A 23152-nucleotide genomic window follows, 5' to 3' on the forward strand; every position below is an offset into this window, starting at 1 on the left:
GGTTCGTATCCTCTAACAAGCACCCTGGACTGCTCCATTCCTAGTAGGAACGCCCAGTATAGTTCTCCCAACTATTCCTCTTCATTTTTTAATGTCATAGCGATGAACCCGTTTCCGATTCTGACTCGTGCAGAGGCGTTCATGCTCCCTTCTTGGCCAATTCGTCCGCCGCCTCATTGCCTTCCAACCCAACATGGCCTGGAACCCAGAGTAGCCCGACTTTGTTGAACGAGCCGAGCATATTCAGTCTGTCAAGGCATTCCCATATCAGTTTAGAGTTCACCTGGGTCGACCTAAGTGCCTTGATCGCTGCTTGGCTGTCGGTGAGAATAACAATGTTCTGCCCAAGGCTGGAGAGGCTCGACCTCGATGACCACATCGAATCCGCCCATTCACAAAACGGCATTCTCTGTTCACTTGTGTGGCTAGTTCCGTCTGCTATAATGATATCATTGCGAAATTTTTAAATCTGTATTGACCCCTGTCGATTATTCTCCACGCAAATTTCGAACCCAAATAATTTACAGTGGCTCCGGTTTTAATCAGTCCCGAGACCTGCTCACGGTATGAGATCCCCGTAAAGTCTGATAGCGGAGTGATAGTGCTCATTTTTCGTCATTAAAACTGACGCAAGTGGAGGGTGAAAAGCTTTGTTTCGTGTGTCTTCAGCTATTTTGACCCGACAGTGTCGGTTTTCATGAAACTATCCATGGTGGTGTAAAGCCCATGTAGTTCAAGGTTGAAGAATAAATCCGCTTCATTTCGATGATCGGCTGATAGGAGCGATTATGATTTGAATGACGACTCTGCCCTCTTCGACCTATGCACCCTGGTAAACGTGCTCTCCAAGTCTTTTTACAGAGCACGCAGTGGACATTGTAGCTTGAGGAAATCACGGCTTTTTTTGAGAGATCGGCCCCACGGCTAAAGGTTTCTGCTGATTCTCTAATTTGCTCACCTACTCATGTAACTTGAGCCTCAAACTCCGCCGCAGGATCTCCACTAATTCAATTTTCCGCAGTGATTCTTACAGCCATCACATAAGTTTGTATACGTCCCAAAAGTCAACAAAGGATTCTCTCTCGTTAAGTCCGATATACGGATTCATTCCCAATGATCAGTCGACAGTGACTTCCGTCTTTTTCTTGAGCCTTTGTCCCGTTCGCAAGCGGGGTCGGCTCGTCATGATCGGTTTTCTCATTTGGCTCTATCAAATGCCTGATCCAGATGCAATCTCGAGGCTTTTAAATCCCCATGCAGCATATCAAGCCACCGTTGTTTCTGCCTGCCTTTTGGTCATTTACCATCGACTTCGATATTCAGATCAATCTTGGCGTGTGAAATCCCGTTACCGCGAATTGCGTGACCATACCATCGAAGACGCAGTTTTTCCACGATCGGTGTAACTCCATATCGTGTCACGCCACGAATCCAATGCAACATCTTCGTCTCCATTATCGCAAGACACCATTCTTTGTTTTTTATAGTCGACCAACACTCAGAACCATAGAGAGCGATAGGATGGATGACATTAATCGATAGGCACAGTAGATCTGGAATGTCTTGCGTGTAAACTCGGGAATTTTAATGACTTATGGGATTGTTGGATGACCTCGTCACTGTCCTAATTGGTTGTGGTCAACCAAAAGAGTGGATCTAGTCCGAAAACCCTAAAGACTCAATTTGGAGCCAAGAGCAAAAATACCGGCTAGATTGCCCGGATCAAGCCAACCTTCTGGAAAATCGCACGTACTTTATCAGGATCGATGTGCTGCAATGCGTCCAACCCTCGTACCTATGAAATTTGCTGCACTAGATATTCAATGTTGATGTAACAACATCGATTCCACGCAACTCCAAAACGTGACGCTAACCGATACTGCCTATTTACGGAATGGCTGGTTCCGTCGACTGCCGTCAAATCAATGCAAAATCTCTTCCATTTCTGGCAATTATCGTCAATTATTCTCCACGTAAATTCCGGTGGCCGGTGCCGTGGCTCCGATATCAATCAGTCCTTAGACTGGTACAACCAAGAGTAGGGCATTCGCATAAGGTCGGATATCATAGCTAGCTCGGCTGATGAGAACAGAGGAATGATCAAGGGGGCGGTAGCGAATTTGGCCACTAGGAAAGAGCGCTAAGTTCTAGGCGACCTCACCTTTGCCATACCAAAGATTCGTCCTCGAGCCGGGAAATACATGTGAGAGAACTCTTGTTTAGTGTCTTCAGTCTGGGGGTAGCTCAAATCGATCGTATAATATACCTCTAACCAAAACGAAATTGAGGAGGCTCCCTCCTCAGTTTCATTTAAATAAAACCGAACGAACCTATGGTCCGGAACCTAACAGAGATATGCTACTATTTGGGCGCCAATTGTAACTGCAAGATATACCATAAATTCTCGAAACAATAGGGACATCCTAATTAATTATCGCCGGAGGATGCCAACATAGGCTAAGAACCACAAAGGCCGCCACTTCCTAAAATCTGAAGCAGGAGAAGCATTAAGTCAGGATGTGATTCGTTGTGGATCATCGCTCTCGATCACGGCATTCGGCCCTTGAGTTCTCGACTTCCGTGTTTTGCGGTCGAGCCGGGATAATTTTTCTTTACTTCCCCTTTTTATAATGAATTTGCGCTTTTATCTTAACGTAATGTCGCGCGACGTTCCCGTGTTGTATTTCAGGTTTTGGTGCGGTCTTAAGGATCAAATAGAAGGACTCGTCAAAGCTTTGTCAGGAGGACGTTTTCCCGTAGTTTCGAGGCTGGCTAGTACGGAGCCCGGTAAACGCGTATGGTGGAAACACTCTGTAGGGCTATCCTAACTTTAAATTTCTCCAATCTCTTATGTTTTGGGTTAGTTGAGCCAACGTGGTTGATTCTTGTCAACTCGAAGGGTCCTTAGGCCATTTCTGAATTCCAAAAGTCATTGCTGAATACAATTCTATATACACTAACACATGTCTTTGATGCGATACGCGATTCATCTATTCCACGATTGTTGTCATACGGTTCTCTCTTTACAAGCGGTATAGGGACCTTCGATCAGCAATACGGAAAGCTATTGGAATAACTCCTGCTATCACCATTGCTGCTAGTTCTGGCACGGTATGATAAGCGGACGCAACTCGCAAAGTCCCGCGCCCTTGTATTTGCGATAGGTACTTGCGACATATCTCCGTATTAAGGGGGTGTCTCTTTGGTTAGGACGACCACTTTGGATTCCTCTAGTGCTAGGGAGCGTTAGTCCAGTCATCCATCTGCTGAACGATCACATCACCATTCCCAATGTGCGCTGAGGGTGTTCAATAGTACGTGTGGCAACCAGTACTGGAACATCATCCGTGTGTCCGCTCTCTTGTAGGGCAGGCCGAACTCCTCCATGCTGTCTCTCAATATTCCCAAAAGGAATGCGGAAATAATTTTTCAACACCTGAATTATGTGGAACCATCTCGCTAAATTGAAGGGATTTCTTACATCTAGCGTCACAAGGATCATCATTCACCGACAATGGTGACTGAGGCACACAGTCTCACGGCTTGGACCACTTCCTCAGTAAGTCTAAAACCACGTTGTTTTGGTGAGTAATCTTGCGCAGTATGTATTATTTTTGGGATGATGAGCTTGTCATCCCTGCTGTGTCCAATATACTGAGAGGACGGTACGCTGACGGTGTCTCGGGGTTGCCTTTGTCTTTGCTTATCAACACAAGTCTCTCAACCTTCCAATGAGAGGGAAAAACACCTCGCTGTTAAACATGAAGTCCGGCTTATACTTTGATACAGGTTTTCGCTCTTCGTTGGGAATACCGTTCGGTCCCGGGGCATTTTTGCCTTTCATGAAGAAGACCGCGTCTTCCAGTTTCTTTATAGTGAAGAGTGGGAATTCTTTCGTGCTAACCCTGCAATCGACAACGACATTTTGGAGGGGGTAGTAAGAAAAAAGGGCCTACATGATTTCTTCCGTCTTCGCTGCTTCCGTGGAACAGCGTGATCGATAGGCATCAAGTCTCGTTAGTAATCGACTGAAGCTGGTAGTGTTCAGTTTTTTCGCTCAACAACCGTCTCACTTGGGTTCTTCTTAGACCTAGGTTGCAACTGTTTCAACACATTACCGTTAAAGTCGTGGTCAGACCTGGGTGATGAATGAACAATATAAATTTTCGCACATTGCTGTGAGGGATCGGTCAGTCTACCAAATAATCAGTTGTGATTTAATCCGTCACAGCCACGCTCTCCCAGTTTGCCTTGCCATTCCAACGTATTTCAGACTTCTTATCGAAGTGAAAACTGGTTATCAGCAGGCGTACTCTGTCCTCCTCATTCTTGGTAAATGTCCCATCTTCCTTCTTCAAACAAACATCCTTGTTAAGTCTGGTTGCTTCTGTGATCTGTTCGATCCCTTCACAGTATTCCCTGAAGCAATTCCGTTTTGCTTCCCTGATCGCGTTGCTATACACAGTCGATGCATTTTTGTACGTCGACCAGCCCCCGGTTTTCGTACCTCTATTTTCATTTAGGCCAGGTTCCCGTTCCACCATGGTTCATCGCTTGACGACTTAATTGTCTTAGCCGGGCCTCATAAGTGTCAATGGCAATCGTGTTGAAGTTTTCCACCACTGTTTCTAGTTCCAGTTTGCTCCTGATGTCACCGCCCCATTGAAGGTGGGCCATGTTGTTGCTCAGGTGCGTTGCATTGGACTTCCATCCGTTCTTCTGGGATTCCTTATTAGTCTACTTATTTCGGAGTTACCCTCAATGTCGAATTGGATTATTCTGTGATCAGACATAGAGGGCTCATCCGACACCCTCCAATTCCTGACCAGTCCGTTCATTGGAGTATTTCCCAGAGTTATGTCTAGTACCTACTGTCTAGTGCTGGTCATAAATGTTGGTGTGTTCGCTACGTTACATATTTCTAACTTATTGCTAAGAATAAATCCAAGCAGGTACTCACCTCTTCGATTGGTGTTGTTGCTTCCCCAGACTTCGTGATAGGTATTGGCATCGCACTCGAGGAGAAGTGGTAACGCCCTCTTCTCACAGTACTTCACCAGTTTAGCGACTTGTTCCGGTGGAGCCCGGACATCATATCTTGGGAAGTATCCAGAACCCACGGCTGCCTCTCGAGTGCTCCTTCCGGCTTCCAATGAGACTTGGATAGGCACAAGGTCCCCGTCCAGGAACTCTGAAAGACATGTATATTTTAAATTTCGTTTAAGAATTATGCAAGCTCATGGTTTTTCACAAAAGGAGTTCCAAATTACCTGCATGCTTCCTCCTTGTAGACCGCGAATCTGCCCCTGGTACACCCAGGGCTCCTGAGCCAGCACTATTCCAATGCCCTCCTTAGAGCGTGCCATGGCAATTACTGCAGATTTCGCTTTCGCATGGTGGAGGTTTATATTTTATCGTCTATCGTATCGTTTATCATCGCCCTCCTCCTCCGACATGGCACTTTCCTGCGCATCACAATCCCCCCTGAGCCCTAGATGTCCTAGGTCTAGGCCATCCAGCTTTTACTCTTCACTGGACAGCAGGTCTACTTCCCTGCCTGATCCAGTTCTTCCTATGACTTCCTAGGTTTTCGGGACTTCTTCGTGGACCTCGGTATGCTTTTCACCCGTTGTTTCCTCTGAGGTGTCTTTCCCTGGCTTTTCCCTATGCACAGGTATGTTGCCAAATCGATAGTTGATATGGCAACTTCGAGATTTGAGTGCTTCCAGGGATCGGTCATCCCTCCACCTTGCTTCTGAAGACTGTCAATAATCGCATATGGAGACCCCCATTCTGACCGATTAGAAGGTTCATGATCTTTCCGTCTCTATTGTTGCGGCTTTCGGGAGAAAAACGGTCACCATGCACATGTTGACAGTTCTGCTGCTTCCCAGTCTGGCAATTTAGGAACTATGATCTTAAGCCACTCTACGGTGTCTTCCGTCACGTAGTTCATAAGTAAACACAAGTTTCGCAGTCCATCCATCCATGCTTGACGACAAGGTTTTGATTGTTTCCTGCTCCTCACAAGTGAGTATTTGGGCGGGAAACATTTTTGGCAGTATGGGCAGTCGACTGCTCTTGAGCACACTAACATAGCTAATGACGGGCTTCCAGATTGCTGCCTTCACCCATGACCTGCCCGGGTTTTCTCCCCTCTTGGGTTCAGGTTTGGATTTTTTGGGAGCATTCCCTTCATGCAGGCTAATCTCTGCCGCTCCTCGCCTTCTTAGCTCCCATAAAGATGGCTTAGGTCTATCCTGACCCTTCTTAAGAGCCTCTTCTGGCTTCAGGCTTTCTTTAGGTTTATCACCTGTCTCCTTCCTGACGTCTGATATATTTATCTCAGACGTGCTTTTGCATATCCCTGCTTTTTGAGCAATGGGGTTTGTTGGCTGTTGTCCTCGTAGTATACCAATGTTGACCTTGGATCCACTGCTTGACGTCCCAACTTTTTCCTTCTTGGGAGTAATCACCTGGCTCTCAGTATTTCGGGGATGTAGCTCCGTCTGATTAACCAGTTTGTGTGCGGTACGGGGTCCCACTTGTTTGGCTGTGTTTTTTTGTTGGGGGTTAGGAGGTCCGCGTGGCATAGCCCTTCGTAGCATGGTGAAGTCATACTTACTTACCGAGGCGACCAGGTATCAGTGAGTTGAAAGTCCATCAGGTGCTTCAGACGGGAGATCATATATTTTACCCGGGACTAAAAAGTTCCGTCGAAAATTTATTGAGGTTTTTAGATAAGCCCCTTATCTTGCTATGATTTTATGATCTATTCCAAAAATATCTTTTCTGCAAGGACGTACTTATTTGAATTTTCTGCCTAATTTAATGAGAATTGTGGTTGCAAAATTGTATGATTAATTTATAATTAATTCATGGAAACAATTGCAGCCCCCTCAAGTTCCGTACCTCCGGCCCAGTGTGTGATGTTCCATTAAGACTTGGTTTACAGCCGCCTATTGCCTTTTATTGTTTGATTGTCAGACATAAACTAACTTTTAACTGCGTTATCAACATTCAACAAACTAAAAGAAAATTATGATTTATTACTATTGCGCATAAAACGCAAATACACAATAATTTTGTTGCCGTTTCTAATTTTTTTCATGTTCATTTCTCCGTCTTATTTGCCGCCTTCTTTTCCACCAATTTCAAGTAAATAAAATGATTAATTGATCTATTTGCAATCATTTATGATTGAAGAATTGTGACTAGTTGGCCTTTCTTAGTCAACATGGGAAATTGTTGAAAGAGATTTGTGTTCGTCAGAAACTCGGAGGGTTTTTTTCCAAGCGCTTGGTCTCTTGTGTTCTTTTATATTTCGCTTTGTTACTATTCAGTTTCTAACTGCTTGAAAGGCTTTTTGATTTGTTGATTTATAGCCATTCTATGATGACGAAAGAATATTGATTGGTCGTTATTGAGAAATATTTATTAGTTTTCAATTTATGTGGATGGAAATATGATATCAATACCACGGGAACATTTGTTATTTCGGGTCGAATTAATTATTCTTGAAAATGCGTCCAGTTTTTAATTAATATTTATGACAAAATGAATTAATTCCAGAACACTCCCTGTAAAAAGCTTTTAATGGTTGCCGCCACGTTACTCAGTTTTATTTGTCTTCGGAAGGGGATCCAAGCCACCGAATCGTGATTTTTGTCCATGCGCCTTTCAGGTAATTCGTTAAAATTGACGGAAAAATTTTATGAAGCTACTTTACTATCTATTGTTATATTGGGTTGCTATCAAGGAGGAGGAACCCCAGACAAACAGCCAACCTTTTCTACTCCGTATAAACGAAGAGTGCCTGGAGGCACTGGAGAAGGTGGACTATAAAGTACGGTGCGGAGTCAGGAACGCAAAGGCCGCCCCTCAAAACCGGACGACGACCTAGATGCAATCGACCCCGCCAACGAGCTGTTGGAGGAGATGACGATCGACGGTCTGACGGGGAGTGACGAACCCCCCAAGCAAGCAGATCATGCTGAGGGTAACGCAGATAAATCAGCAGCACTCGAAATGAACCTCGGCTAATCTACTCGTCTTCCTCCTAGAGGAAGATATCGCCATCGCTCTAATGCAGGAGCCCTGGGTCGAAGGCGACCGAACCATCCAAAGCAAGTATTTTAATTTATTCCACAGCACAGGAGACGCTGATCAGGACAGAACTAGAGCATGTCGTGAGGAAGAGTCCGCCCGCTTTTACTGTGTTCCGGACCTGAGTTGCAGCGACCTAGTCGTGGTCAAGCTGGAATAGGCGGGTGCAGAGAATGTGTAGATTTCCTCGGCTTACATGGCTCACGACGGATCAGTTCCGCCAGAAGAATTTCAACAACTGACGAACACCATAGCAACAAAGAAGGCCAACCTATTAATAGGCAGCGACGCCAATGCAAGGAATACGCTTTGTGACCTATCGGTGTGTAAGAGGGGTAGCACACCAACTTCTATTTCCCCAGCTCAGAGAACTGTGACGGTTGGGGGAAGCTCCATGATATCCCCCTAATAATCGGCAATGGAATTCTTAGGGTGAGAACTGGAGAGTGTCTGACCAGAGATCCTTCTCAGATCACAATTGAATATTTTTGAATCTAGATTTCGCCGCAGAGGTCTTCAAACCCTTCAGAGACCCCAGGAGGATTGACTGGAGAAAGTTTGGACAAGCAATTAAGAAGAAACTCTCCGGTGCCCAAATTGGTAAAATTGGTATGAGGGGCGAACTGAAGCCAAAGTTTGGGGCTCTGGAAAGGGCACTCGATCATCATCATCATCGGCGCAACAACCGGTATCCGGTCTAGGTCTGCCTTAATATGGAAGTCCAGACATCCGGGATTTGCATCGGGGTCCACCAATTCGACATTCTTAAAAACTGTCTGGCGTCCTGACCTACCCCATCGCTCCATCTCAGGCAGGGTCTGCCTCGTCTTTTTTTTCTACAATAGATATTGCCCTTTTAGACTTTCCGGGCTGGATCATCCTCATCCATACGGATAACATATTGTGCCAGATTTTATCGACAACCTGACGGTCATGGTATCGCTCATAGATTCCGTCGTTATGTAGGCTAGGGAATCGTCTATCCTCTAAAACTGCTCTGGATAATAATCCGTAGGTGCTCCCAAGGTTCACGCCGAAAGTTTAACCTTGCTGGAACTTGTTCATCAACTGCGGATAAGGATAAGCCACAAGGGCAAATTATGAAACGCCGTTATAAGTCAATGTAAGGAACCATGAATAATATCGAAGCATTTCACACTTGCCAGAGTGCCGTCCCTTCCTTCACTTTCTCTATCTATGAATGCCCTTGTCGGAAACTTCGTATCCCAATTTCAAGCTAACTTAATTTTACCGGTAGTAGGCTCATATTTTTGATACGGGCGAGTTTCCTTGATGGCCTCACTAACCGCAAGTTCCTGGTGCTGACTTCCTCTAATTTTGGGGTCAGACCACATTTTAACACCCTGGTGGACGGCCTCCTCTACCATTTCTACTTCCAAGTCAAATGAAAGTTGGCCTCGCCTCACCATTCTATCCCACATTGTCAATATAAGTATCTATGTATCAACAAGTGCTTATCTGGAATCTGGATTTGTAAACCAGCCAAAAACGACGGCCTTGACAGTATCCCTGCGGGACTTTTCCGTTCAGCCCCTGTAACCTCCGCTGAATTGCTACTTACACACGTTTGTGAATCTCGGTGAATCTGAAATTTTCTCAGAAATTGCAAGATGGGGATGACCGTTAAAATTGTGAAGAGGCAGAGTCGACTTGAATGGGACAATCGGAGAGATATTTCCGTGTCCGTTGCCGTCGCAATAGCAATAATCGTAGTTATCCTAAAACGCATCAGAGGACACTTCAAAAGCTTGACGACAATGAGCAAGCTGCTTTTGCTTCTCGATTCTTTATAAAGATAGTTTTAACAACGTGATCAGGAAGTGTATTTGGAATACCTCATCGAAGAGAAAAAAAAGAGCAGTTATAGGCCTGTAGTTGTCAGTTTGACGGATAAGCAGAATATTAAGTGTGTTAATCAGCAGAGAGTGAAAATGACGGTGGATGGGTCACACATTAAGACACGAAGATTAAGCCACAACAAGAAACAAATAGATAATAGCCGCCGCCGCTTTTATTCTACCCTCACTGGCGGAACAGTCGCTCTTTACATAAAGGTTCTGGAGGTTTGATTGGAATACCTGCCATGTAGATATAATCCCAGCGTCCTCTTCGGGTCGGCTTGTGGACCACAATCAGAACCCCGTCCTGACCAGGACACCGGTACTTGTTTGTACTCAGTGCAGGCTCAGCAGGAGGAGGAAGACGAGGTGGCAACCCTATCGGCTGAATCAAAATCAAGTGGGCGAGGAAAACTTAAACGTGGTGGCACCAGGAGATGCAGCCCTCACTTTGACTTATTGGTCGTGATGCAGCAGGCGAATGCTCCAAAGTCTAGTTAGGGCGATCAGACCCGAGTCTACATGAGGAATCATCTGAAGTGGCTTCGTTACCTGATACCATGGGAACCGGGATAACCCTCTGAGTTCATAAGTATGTCTCAGGAAAATTGGTTGGATAAGTGTTCTCAGCTCGGTTGCTAGCGATTGGCGGGAATGGGAGTTTCATAGGGGTTTTGGTTAAGTTCGAGCAGACAAGAGACCATTAAGCCTCAAATATAGTGCCGTGCTCCTTGGTGGAGTAGAGATTTGCGTAGGTCTTGCTTCTATCGGTATGAATGCGGAACCATGCGCTCAGTATAAACTGGGACCGTTGTTGCTTGTCACAGTGCGGCCCTGATGGTCGTATTAAAATGAATCCGTGCCTTCAGAATGGGTATCCTACATGAGGCACAGAAGGAATGACTGCCCTCCTTCCTCCTATCAGCCCCGGCAGCATGCTGGGATAACGTCCTAAATTCGGGAATCAGCAATCGACGAGAGATTTGTCAAATCCTGGTAAAAACGAGAGATATTTCGACCTTTTGGCTGAGGTGAATTCTGTAGTTAAAATCGGGATAAATACCCAAGTCCGTGGGAAGCAACTAAGGGGCAAATTACAAAAAACACAGCCAGATACGTGGGTTGGTGATTTGAGAGCCTCTTGACTCCACTCGACCCAAAGCTGTGACTGAGAAAAGTGGCAATTCTATATAGACCCACCCCCCCCCCCCCATAGAGAATATAATAATAGGCTATTAATGGGGCATATCATATAGAGGCATCATTTTTTCTCAGAGTTGTGCATTGGGTAGTTTTTGAGAATGGACTCTGGCGGATCGGCTGGCATATTCGTTTGCTAGGATTGTTCTGTTTTGGTCCCTCGCGAACTGCGCGGTCAATTTAAATTGTTTACCTAAGATACGTCTTTATCGTACTTTATCTGGTCCTTGGTTGGGCTACAAATCCATTGATACTTTCTGCTCCCTCCATTATTGTTCAGAGGCGGCGGTGAGGAAGAGGGGGGGGGGGCAGCAACTCTGTCGGCCAAACCAAAACCATGTGACCGAGGAGAACCTCCATAGTGGTTGCACCGAGAGACGCTGTACCACTTTGCTTTGCTGGCCGTGATACAGCAGGTGAATGCTTCAAAGACCTAATTAGGGTCGTCACGAAACCTTACCAGGGATGCATTGATACCATGGGAACCGGGATAGCCTCTGACTTCACATGTTTTAGGGGAATTTCTGTTTCATGCACGTTCAACTTGGTTGTTATGGTTGGTTGCCTAGTGGGAGCTTCATAGGGTTGTGGTTACGTTCATGCGAGTAGACACCTTCGGGGTTTAACGTGGTGGTGCGTTTCAATACGAGTGTCATACTCCATAGTTCGGTAGAGATTTAGGTAGGTCTTGCATCCGCCAATATGAATACTGAGGCATGCACTCAGTACAAACTCGTACCGTTGTGTTTGTCTCAGCGGGGCTTTGCTTGCTGTCACAAAATCAATTGGTGTCTTAAGAAGACCGTGGGATAAGGTTCGCGAGATAGCTACTGATGTAAATCCACAGGAACATAACTGCTCCCTGCTTTGTAGAGTGTAGGTATTGACACAGTCCTGTAAGATTTATTTTTTATTTGCCCCAGCCGCGAGACTCTGGTTCAATTTCACTATCATCACATCCTGTGACCTGTGTGGAGTTGCCAAATCGCCCATCAACCGCGTCCCTTCGTGCGGATGAGGGAACGCCTGGTCGATGCGTTATGGGCATGCACATGGGACTCGGAATGGAACTAGATATCGATGCTGTAAAGGACGATCGTGGAAGGCAGCAAATTATTATACAATAGCGCTTATTTCAAGGGGGAATGCGTACATCAGCTCTGTGAGTTCATTAAGGAGAGGCGGAATATTCACTAAAATATCAGGGCTCAAATACGTGGCATTAAGCTGTCCTATATTAAGGCAGGGAAAAAGGAAGACGTCCAAGCGTCATGTGGCAAAGTCATGCGGGAGACCCAGTTGACGCCTCCTCAACATAAGTTAGGTGAGAACGCGGGCGAACAGAGTAGGGATGTCCAAGAAGAAAAGGGCCTTTTCACCGAAGTAGGTTGCGCCAGAGAAAGTTTCGAGTAGTTCTTCGATTATGAACCCAACCCAAACCCAAAAGAGGGAAGAAGAAGCAAAATAATTGTCGGCGATTTCAACGCGGGAATCGGCAATTATTTCTTGGAGAGACTTCTTTGGTACGAGATGGACGACGGGCTGAAGAAATATGTTATGACAGCAAGTGCACCCCAAGGCTCCACGCTGGGGCCCTTGCTGTAGAACATAATGTATGATGGAGTGATCGGCGTCTGCGTGCCAAAAGTGGAAACATTGTTTGGTTTTGCAGAAGCCCTGGTGGTGGTAGTAGTTGCAAAACACCCACAGGGTGTGGAACTGTATGGAAGTGAACTCATTCATGCTATCAAAGCGTGGCTCCAAATGGTGAAATTTGATCTGGCGGAAGATAAGACGGAGGGTGTCTTTATTACCAACCGCAGGGAAAACAACACTGTCAAAATCCGCGTTGGTAATCGCGAGGCCGCTTCATTAGATACATGCTCGCGAATAGGCCGCAAAGGCTGGTCCATCTCTAGCAAGGATGATGCCTTATATTCGAGGGTCAACATCTAGTCGCCGGCTGCTTATCGTAAGGGTGGTGAAATCCAGTATGGGTGTGCGCACTGGATAACATATTGAACCAGGGAAGGGTAAGTTCGGGATACCAGCCAATCGTGCTGAGGGTGTGCATATAAGAAGATATCAGGTGAGGCAGTTTGTGTCATCGCGGGGATGATTCCCTTGCGTCTTCTGGCGAATGAGGTGCACTGTCTCTATGGAAGAACGAGGGCGAATCCGGCCGAAGTGACTGCGAGCTTCCGAAAGGACACTAAGAAGGGGCTGTGCAGGAGATGGTAGAAATGGTGGAATAATTCTACAAAAAGGCCGCCGGACCTTTACACTGATCTCGTATATTGAGAGATGAGAGAATTGAACTACCACCTAACGCAGTTCTTTACGGGAAGTATTTGCATCGCTTCGGATTGGATGAGTCCTCAGGTTGTCCCGAATGCACCGCTACACCCCGAGAAACCGGAGCATGTTATGTTCCATTGTCCAAAATTTGCGAATGAAAGGGGGAGGTTTAACGCAGTTATCGGACTCCATAATTTCGTGGAGGAGATGCTGAGGTCCGCAGCAGGAAAAGCTGCAGGAATTGGAACGAGTCCGGAAAGCGGGACGGATGAATGACTTAGTTGCGCTGATGTAAACCAGAGCCCTCCTCGCAAAGTAATACTTCCCGCGGGGATATGGGCGGAGAAGTGGGGGTGGTTTTAGTGGGTGAGTATCTCACACATAGCTACAACCTACCGCAGCAGTATCTTTTTAAGATTTTCCCCTTCACCTAAAAAAAAAATTACATCCTGTGCAAGTGATAAGCCTGCGGTACCGGGACAAGCACAAATTCGAAACCAAACAGTCATGACCACCAAGATTCGGACCGAAGACAACCATATCAAGGGCTGGCGCTGAACCAACTCAAGAACCCCATTTGCCATCAAATATTGCCGGGGGACACCTACAAAACCGGAGCTAAAATTGTTGGATTAGGTTGGCTTCCATGTCGTGAAGTAAGTGACTCAAGAATAGGTAGAGAAACAGATCCCATTTTGAGAATAAGGAATGGCTGGGAATTCGACAGATAGTCCATTCAGTTTCAAAATTGAAAATCATAAGATAAAGAAGTTCCGGAAGATTCCCCCCACCAATCTTCTATATAGCCGAGTTAGCTTCGTTGCCCTTTTCATTCTTCTCTACCCATTTTTCTTCAGTGTCATCACACATCAACTAATCAATGTGGTGTAAATCACCTCCAGTTAATTTATTGTCCAAATCAACTCTCTCATTTCCTTCCCACTTTCTTCCTTTCCTCAACCATTTCTAATACTCAACTGTCTTACATCACAAAATCTATCTTTCCGAAGCATTCATCCAAAAGTCCTAAGCACTACAACGTCGTTCACGTGCTTGATATATTGATGGTCATCCATAAACCAGTCAAGCCTGTCGAGAGCATGTTCAATAAATAAATAAAGTCAGTAACGATGGAGCCCGAGACAGACAATTGGACACGAGAATGGCAAGGAACAGTAGGTGAAGGGCAGTCTTCAGGAAACAATCTTACAGCAAACTCGTTGTAAGTGGAATAGACGAAAAAGGAGCAGCTATGACTACACCTTTGGTGTAACTACAACGAGACAAGACAAGCTATAATGCATGTCATCCAAAACAGTCGGCTAACTATCTACGGACAAAGTACTCCAATATATCTTGTTCACCATGTATCTGAACTTCCTGAGTTCAGCCCCAATCGGATTTTTCATGCCTGCAGCTAACATGCCTACGATAAATTCAATTCTGTCTAACATCGAGGCAGGCCAGCGAGGTCTTGCTTCGTGTCGATGCCATTCCCTCCGGAAGATCAGGAACTTCAAAGAGCCTGTCCGTAATAAATGAAGCAATTACACATCGACTACTTTGGCCTTTATATCAAAAGATTTGTGTTGTTGTGGTCCTGTCGTTGGTAAACTGAATGCAGTTACAAATGATGCGGTGGACATTTATCTGAAAATAACGCAACAACCAACGATGACGACAACAACGATGATGATGATGATGACAAGGACTGAGTGTCTCCTGCTTGCGGTGGTATCAAATTTCCAAGTTATCCCGGATTGGGGAGGGGAGAATTGTGGGCTTTGGTACATTATGTGTTCTTGAGTAGGTTCCGTTTTTTCTGGATAACAAACGGACCAGGAAATTGGGTTTAATGGTGCTTCCATCTCCGAGATTGGATTGGGATGAAACGAGAGTCCTTGCCTGGTTACTCAACCAACCCCGATAAAATGGAGTCTTCAAAGATAGTCAAGAGTTCCGTGCACAAATCAGATATTGCCCTTGGGGCTCAGCTAGACGGAAATCAGAATAATACTCCGCCCCCATGTAAGGATGTCGAAATTAAACTTTCAAATGCAAAATCCCCAACAATATTCATTACCGCCCTCATCCCCTTCCAAACCGATCCAAACACGCTAATAAATATGCATTACAATTTCATCCTCACTAGTCACGACGTTCCATGTCTTCCTCCGCCTTTTATCTCTGCATCTGAATTATTTATAAAAGGCGACAGGCCATTCACGAAGTAAATTGAATCAAACGCCAGAGATTTTGACGCATTACATCAATAAAACAGAACATTCGTTACGAAATGGCCTTTTGATTGAGATCTATGACTTTAATAAATTTTTCCTCGTTTTCTGTCTCCATTTCAGCAAGCATAGTTTGTGGATGTGGTTGAGGGCACAAGCAGGAAAACGAGATGATATTTCAGTCGATACTATAGAGTGCTGGTACTCGGTCCGGACCGGATAGACAGGGCTTCCTTTTCTTTCTCCGGGGCTCAATAAATTGATGGCTTCATTGATGCATAACATTTAAGATATCTTAATAATGTGTAATAAGATACAATCGAAACAATCGAGCGATTAAGTGAACTTTCGCTGAGGGAAATTATTAATGAAGGTATGTGTCGTGGTTAATGCAAAGGGTTGATTGGGTTGGATGCATCTTACAGTTGGTGCTGAAATGGAGCTATTCTTTCGTATCTTCAGTTGTAAAAAATGATATGGCGGCCTGGTCTTATTATGCTCCAGCTTCAAGTGGCGCGGGTCTGCTTGTCTGCTGGTCATGTGTTAGGGGCAAGTAGATTTGGCAAGGGGTGGGCCGAAGCAACAGCCCGGAATCGTCCTCCCTGAACAGGAGAAGGTGCTAATAGGACCTCAAGCCAAGGTACGCCGAAGGCTGCATAGCCAATGGGGAGCTTGATCTATTGAACCCTGAATGCCTTGGGTATCTTCAGTTCCAAAAAAGGCCCTTACCCTGATGGCGGGGCTAGCCAGGGTGTACATTCTTCTGGTACTGATTGTGGGACCAAGACATGAACTCAATTTTAAAACAAAAAAAAAACCAACGATAGAAGAAGAGGGGGTGATGTCAGGCGCATTATCGGAGGACGAGCTGCTGGCATCCAGCCGTCGAGAGCAGTACACCCGGTGCCAGCCGTAGCACCGCTGCGCTGAAACCAATCGCAGGGACCTCCCGAAAGAAGGCGGCAGACGGACTAGTGGTTTCCAGCCTGGAATCCACTACCATCAAATTGGGTGTAGGGAGTACCAGATATAGTACTCCTAACGCGAAACCCTCGACGTCGGTGGATTCCTCAAAAGTGAAACCCGACTAAGAGCCAATACCAGAAGGCTCAGCAATATTGCTAAGAATAAGCAGGCCGGTACTGTCGACGAGCGGAATTAAAAAGATCTCACTAAATTCCAAGCGATTGTTGAGGAATACAACAGCAAACGCCTGGCAGACGAGTAGAAAGCGAAGCCCATCGCTCTGAAACGCAATCGACCTCAAGGTCGAACAAGATCACAAGCGGAGCAGAGTGGGCAGCAGCTCAGACGCCGGCGAGCCACGAACTGCGAAACCCTTCAGCGACGTGGCCAGGAGCCACTTACATGTGGCGCTGGCGGATGGTACTTCCGCTAGCAGCAAACTAGCGCCAGATTTGTGGACCAGTGTTGAGGCCTGTCTCTCGGAGATGGTCATTTACCACTTTCTCGACACCGAAGGCGAGGATTCATCCTCTGCTTTGATTCCTCTCAGGTGGTCCATGAGTTTCACGCTATAGCTTGCGAGGACCTATTCTCTAGAGGATTTTTCGGTTCGTGCATCGCTAAGATCAGCAACGCCAGAGAGGGCGTAAAGCTCAATGTCATTCCGTACGATGAGATTTCCAGGATACCGGTCGCTTGCATCTGGTTGCCGAAGATCCGCATGGATAAGGATAAGCTCGTCCAATCCCTGCGCCTTTAAAAGCCCAGAATTCCCAAGGACTACTGGATTGTTATGAAGGAGGAGGAACCCCAGACGAGCAGGGTCGAGGCACTGGCGAAGGTTGACTATCAAATGCGGACGACGACCTGGATCCAAACGACTACGTCAACGAGTTGTTGGAGGAGATGAGGATCGACGATCCGACGGGGACTGACGAACTCCCCATGCAAGCAGGCAAATCTGCAGCACTCGAAGTGCCCCTCAGCTAATCTGCGTGTCTTCCTCCTAGAGGAAGACATCGACATCGCACTCAGCAATAGCGGGATAACTCCAAAAAAGACTATTGGATACGCTGATGCCATGCATTGAGAGATGGGTGTGTTTGTGTGTTGTTTTGAATTGTTCCCCAGATCTGAAAAGACCCTAAATGGACTGGTGGTTGGGCTCGAAAAACGAAGGACGACTCCTTGCGATGCGTAGTGTACAGTGTGTTCAGTACTGGTTGACACTCAAGTCTGAGGAAGCGCCAGGTTGAAAGATTAAATGCTCACTGGATTTAGCAACCCTACAATCATCACAGAAATCTAATTCTATGATTTTCATAAGCCTTAAGAAAGGTTTGCTGTACGTGTGACCAAGCCGATTTAGAGTATTCTCTTCAGTTCCCGAAGGGAAGTTGGAGAGCTCACTAGCCAAGACTGGTAGAGTGGGAAATAAGCCAGCAAAGAATCTTCCTTTGGACCGGGAGATTACCTGGAAAAGACTGTTCCAGTTTTCCAGCAAAAAAATTCTTGACTGCAGTTAGAAGGTAAGGTAAGGTAAGGTAAGGTGCAGGTAAATAGAGAAAATTCAGAGTGATGCTGTGAGCATTTGGATTGGTGGCGAGTCGATGAGCGATTTCATTGAGGGTGCCCCGCAGTGTGCAGGGTACCACAGAAGAGTTCCTTGCTCAAAGAGCTCCATGGGGCTTGGTGAATGTTTTGGACTAGGAAGTGCACCGGGGTTTTGGAGGCAAGAAGGGCGCAGGCTTGGAGAGCATCGGTGATTATGGCAAGTTTGGTAACCTCTCTTTAATGTGTTAAAAAAATGGTTTGAAGAATGGCAAATAGTTCCGCTTCGATGGTGAAGACATTGTTGAGGATGAAGCAACTGTTAAGGTTCAGGTTCAGGGAGGTGCACTCGCATGAGGTTTGCAGGGTGGGCAGCGCCAGTTGCAAAAAGGGTAAAGCCTCAATGTCAATGTCGTAATTGGTTTGAAAGAGTAGCTTCGGAAAAGGGTTGGGTGGAACATTCGCCTTCAGCTCATCAAAAAAGGTTTGAAAGTTTCTGTAGACTTTTGAGAGCCCATTTTTAGCATCCGGATTTTCCTGCACCCTTAGCAAAGTGTTTAGGCATTTGGTATTGAGACTAACAAGTGCCTTAGTGGCCAACAGCAGCTTTCTCTCCTGAGGCGGCGGTTCACCCGCCAAGGCAAAATCCACATGGATGGTGGTAGTTCTGTACAATCCAAACAAGATTTGAGCTTTGAATCAATGTATTTAGGGGCAAGCAAAGTGGAGGTCGTTGCGTAGTCAATGAAGGGTCTAATGACGCTTCCATAGATCCTTAGACTCTGCTTTGGTGAAAGACCTCATGAGCAGCTCAACGCCAATCTGAAAGCACCAGCGGCCTTTTTGACCTTGCATTGAAATATTTTGATGTCGTTAGCCGTTTTGGAGTGAAGAGAGTAAGTGTAAATGTTGAAAAGAACTGGACTGAGGGCGTAACCTTAGGAATCATCAACGATTAGCCTCCTACGTGAAAGATAATTATCTTTCACGTAGGAGATGATCCAGACAGCCGAATCAGTAGGAATTTGAAAGTCAATAAGGATATTTTCTAGGATGGAAAGGTCAACCCTTTCATAGGCATTCTTTATGTCAAAAGGGACGGCTTGTGCATAAAAGCCATTGTCCTTGGCCATAGAGATGTTGAGAAGACAGTTATTGATGCAAGAGGCAGTGAATAGGTTCCTCTGGTAAGCATAGTTTGCAGGTGAATGCGAGGTAACTGAATGAGGGACCGAGTTCTCGTTTTAAGTTATTGCGTGAAAGGCAGTTTGAAGATCTATATTGTGTGATTGAGAATTGAAAATTTGTAAAAGGGAAAGCAGCTGGGTGAGCAAACGTTCAAAGTAGCTAACTTTCTCAAAGGACGGATGATTGAAAGCCGAGCATTTAGGATCCATTGACTGAACCTGTTCAACTTGGGAAAAACTGGGGGAGGGAGTTGAAGTGTAAAATGTCAAAGGAAATGCGGTAGTTGTGATATCTGCAAGTGAGGCAGAGCATGAAGTGCGAGGCACGGAGGCACGGAGGCATGGAGCAAGGTTGTCTTCAAGCGGAGGAAAGAGAGGAGGAGCATATGGCTGGAAGTGATAGTGATTTCCAAAAAGGGGAAAGCAACTTATGCTGATATTCTCAAGCAAGGTAAGTCGGACCCAGAGTTTAGGGATCTAGGAAATAGCGTCAACCGAATTAGGCGGTCGTAGAAGGGAGACCTCATGCTGGAGCTAAAAAAGTCGAACGATAAAACAGTTAGGTGGAAAAATCCCGTGGCCAGCAGGATGAAGTAAGGGCAAGCAGCAGGAGGTAACTCTAGAGTGCAAAGTAGTAACAGATGTCCAGTGTTCAGGAGAGCGCTAAATACTAGGTCAAAATGAGATTGATTCAAATCAATCTCAACAATTGTGAGGCGGCGCAAGACCTCCTTTCACAGACCATCCGAGAGAAGGAAATTGACGTTGCCATTATCTGTAAACCCTATTGCAACTACGGTGGTGGTATCTGGACCAGGGACCAGACCCGTAAAGCAGCGATATGGGCATGCGGTGGACAGGCTATTCAGGAAGTTATGCAATGTCCGGAAGCTGGTTTCGTGAGAACAATGATGAGCGATGATTCATGTCAACAACTGTTACGCTCCTCCTAGCGCAACACTTGCGCAGTACGAGGAGATGTTGCACCATTTGGTGCTGGACGCAAGGAGTCATACCTCGAAAATCATAGCAGATAACTTCAATGCTTGGGGGGACGTATACTGCTCGAGGCATTTGCCGAGTTGGATGTTGTACTTTCCAATGTTGGGAACTCATTTACGTTCAGAGGGAGAGGCCTGGGCTCTATCGTCGAGTTCACGTACGTAAGCACCGCATTAGCAAGGGGAACTACCTGGCATGTCAGTGAACATTACACCCACAGCGACCACCAGACGATCTTTATTAAAGCCGCTGGTGGGCCAAGTGGCGGGTTGAATGCTCGCAGAAAGCAACGGGCTGGACGACGAAGGCGTTCGAGCAGGATACGTTCTCTGAAGCTCTGCCGGGTCATGATGACGTGAATGGGACGGCAACCGAAATGGCATCGAGAATCAAACAATGGGTGACCGATGCATGGGACGTTGCTATGCCCCGGGGGCGAGGGTTTGCAAACAAACAGCCAAATTAATGGTGGAATAGCAAAATCGCGGAGCTAACATCGGCATGCCATCAAGCAAGAAGGCAGTTCCAGCGATCCATGGACCCGATCACGAGAAGCGCGAACGGGATTATGGGACCTTGCGTGGCAGAATAACGGAGGCCATTCGTAGGAGCAAAAGAGATTGCTTTAGACGACTGTGTGTGGATGCCAACATAAATCCCTGGGGCACGGCCTGCAGGTTGGTTATGAAGAAGGTGCAGCGGCAAAGGTCGATGGACCCAATGAATACATTATTACAGCGGGGGTTCCACAAGGTTCGGTGTTGGGCCCTCTGCTCTGGAACGTGATGTATACCGGGGGTGCTCTTGCTTCCTGTAGCAGATAGGGCCACGTTGGCCGGTTTTGCAGATGACCTCGCCATAGTGATCGTTGCAAAACTCCCGGAGGATGTGGAGGTTTACGCCACCGAGTCGGGCACGGCTGTAAGGTCCTGGCTTGAGGGGGCCGGGCTGAGCCTGGCGAAAGAAAAGATGGAGGCAATCCTCATTACAAATCGCCGGAAAAGAAACACGATCAGTCTGCGGGTTGGAAGCCATACTAACATCTCAAACCCGACCATCAAATGCCTTGGCGTGACTCTCGATGTCAGGCTGAGTTTCAAAGGGCATATATCGTACGCCTGTGAAAAAGCTGCAAAGGCCCACACGACCCTTGCCAAGATGATGCCGAACGTAAGTGGGTGAACTATCACCTCACGCAGTTTCTCACTGGACACGGTGTTAATTCCGAACGTATCTGCATCGTATCTGTGTGGATGATTCTACGGACTGTTATAGATGTCGTGGGATCCCAGAGGACCCGGAGCATGTGCTGTTTGAGTGCCCGAGATTCCGGGGGGAGGGAAGAAGCCTGAGCGAGGCCCTGTTAAAACAAACCTAACTCCTGAGAGAAGCACGCGGAAGTTGAGTGCAGAGAAATGGAGAGGCTGTACCCTAAAGACAGAATGGAGCTGTGGAGGAAGCAAAGAAGCGGACACCTGCAGAGTTGGAAACATGAAGGCCTACGGAAGGCAGGCCCGCCCCGTGAAGTCATGCCTAGATGGTGGTGCCGTGGGGCAAGGACAGGAGAGAGGTGGGGGTGGTTTTTTAGGGGGTATGAATCTCACATACGACGTTCACAGGGCAGAGCTGAAATGGATGTGTCTTTCTAAAATTTTTTGGGCAAGTCCGAATATGCTGCTACACCGTAGGACGCGAAATATGATGTGTTCTATTTTCCGGGGTTCGCGATGAAGGGGGGAGATTGAATGACGCCCTTAATCTATTTATTTTGAACAGGAAATTCTGTGGTTGCAAGCGATATACCCAACAATAGCCGTGACGGAAGAGTAGCTCCAGGAGCTGATCGCACTAGTGAAGGCTAGATCTTTTTTCACAAAGTAATATTCACCATGGTTCTACGGGGGTGTGAACGAAGAAGTAGTGTTGGTTTTAATAGGGGAGCACTCCATACACTGTATAAATTCCACCTCATCCCTAAAAGAACTATTTCAATCTGGCAAGAAATACTAACATCTTATTTCAATCTTTGACATTCTCTTATGAGAAATTTATCTAAATTTCTCCTTAAGAATTGTCTAAACATCTAATAGGCTCTGTTTTCAGTGAACAAACTGTTGCTCTTATGATAATAAAATCCCAACTTTCTTTTCAATTCGACCCTATTACCATTAATTGACTCAATTGACAAGAGCTGAGATTGCTTGATTTTCTTGATTGATTCGAGTCATTTCACTAATATGTTCTCCGTCACTTAAGTGGATGAAAAAATCAGAACCAGAAATTTAGAAGGGGACAATATTCAAAGAACAGTTGACGTGCATAGAATTTTAAGACGGTGATAATGGTATGGGTAAAACCTCCAAGCAGTTCCCACGTAACTATGGATAGTATCCGCTGGCGCTTAACGAGCGCAGATACTTAGAAAAAACTGACTTCCCGAGGTCTTAGCAAAAACTTTAATGAAAACTAATTTGCGGAAATTGGTTTTTCATATGCAACCTAAAATACCATGTCAGATACTCGTTCACATATGTAAGCACTTGAATGTCAAGAATTGATTGATTCCCATATGACCACATGCCATGATGGATAGGTTTATGCAGTCAATAATCACTGTTTGTTGAAGGTACTGACTGCGGACCCAAACATGATCATGACCTTTTTCAAACCAGCATTTCTTGTCAGCTTAAAATTCGCTGCACCTACTGGAGTTAATGCTTCATTTTTGAGGAAAAGATTGGTTACA

At 46.0% G+C, this 23152-nt stretch overlaps 1 long non-coding RNA gene across 2 annotated transcripts in view; it reads right to left on the bottom strand.

The window, feature by feature from the left end:
- LOC119651730 overlaps positions 1 to 23152 on the bottom strand; it is a 123701-nt gene that overhangs the window by 88222 nt on the left and 12327 nt on the right. Inside the window, exon 3 of one of the 2 annotated variants that reach the window (XR_005249485.1) lies at positions 7216 to 7390. The exons of the other annotated variant lie outside the window; for it this stretch is intronic. This is a non-coding gene — a long non-coding RNA (uncharacterized LOC119651730). Of the gene's footprint in view, positions 1 to 7215; positions 7391 to 23152 lie in introns of those variants that run through there. 2 annotated transcript variants of the gene reach the window in all.

Source organism: Hermetia illucens, chromosome 3, assembly GCF_905115235.1.
Source record: "Hermetia illucens chromosome 3, iHerIll2.2.curated.20191125, whole genome shotgun sequence".
Classification (NCBI taxonomy): Eukaryota; Metazoa; Arthropoda; class Insecta; order Diptera; family Stratiomyidae; genus Hermetia; species Hermetia illucens.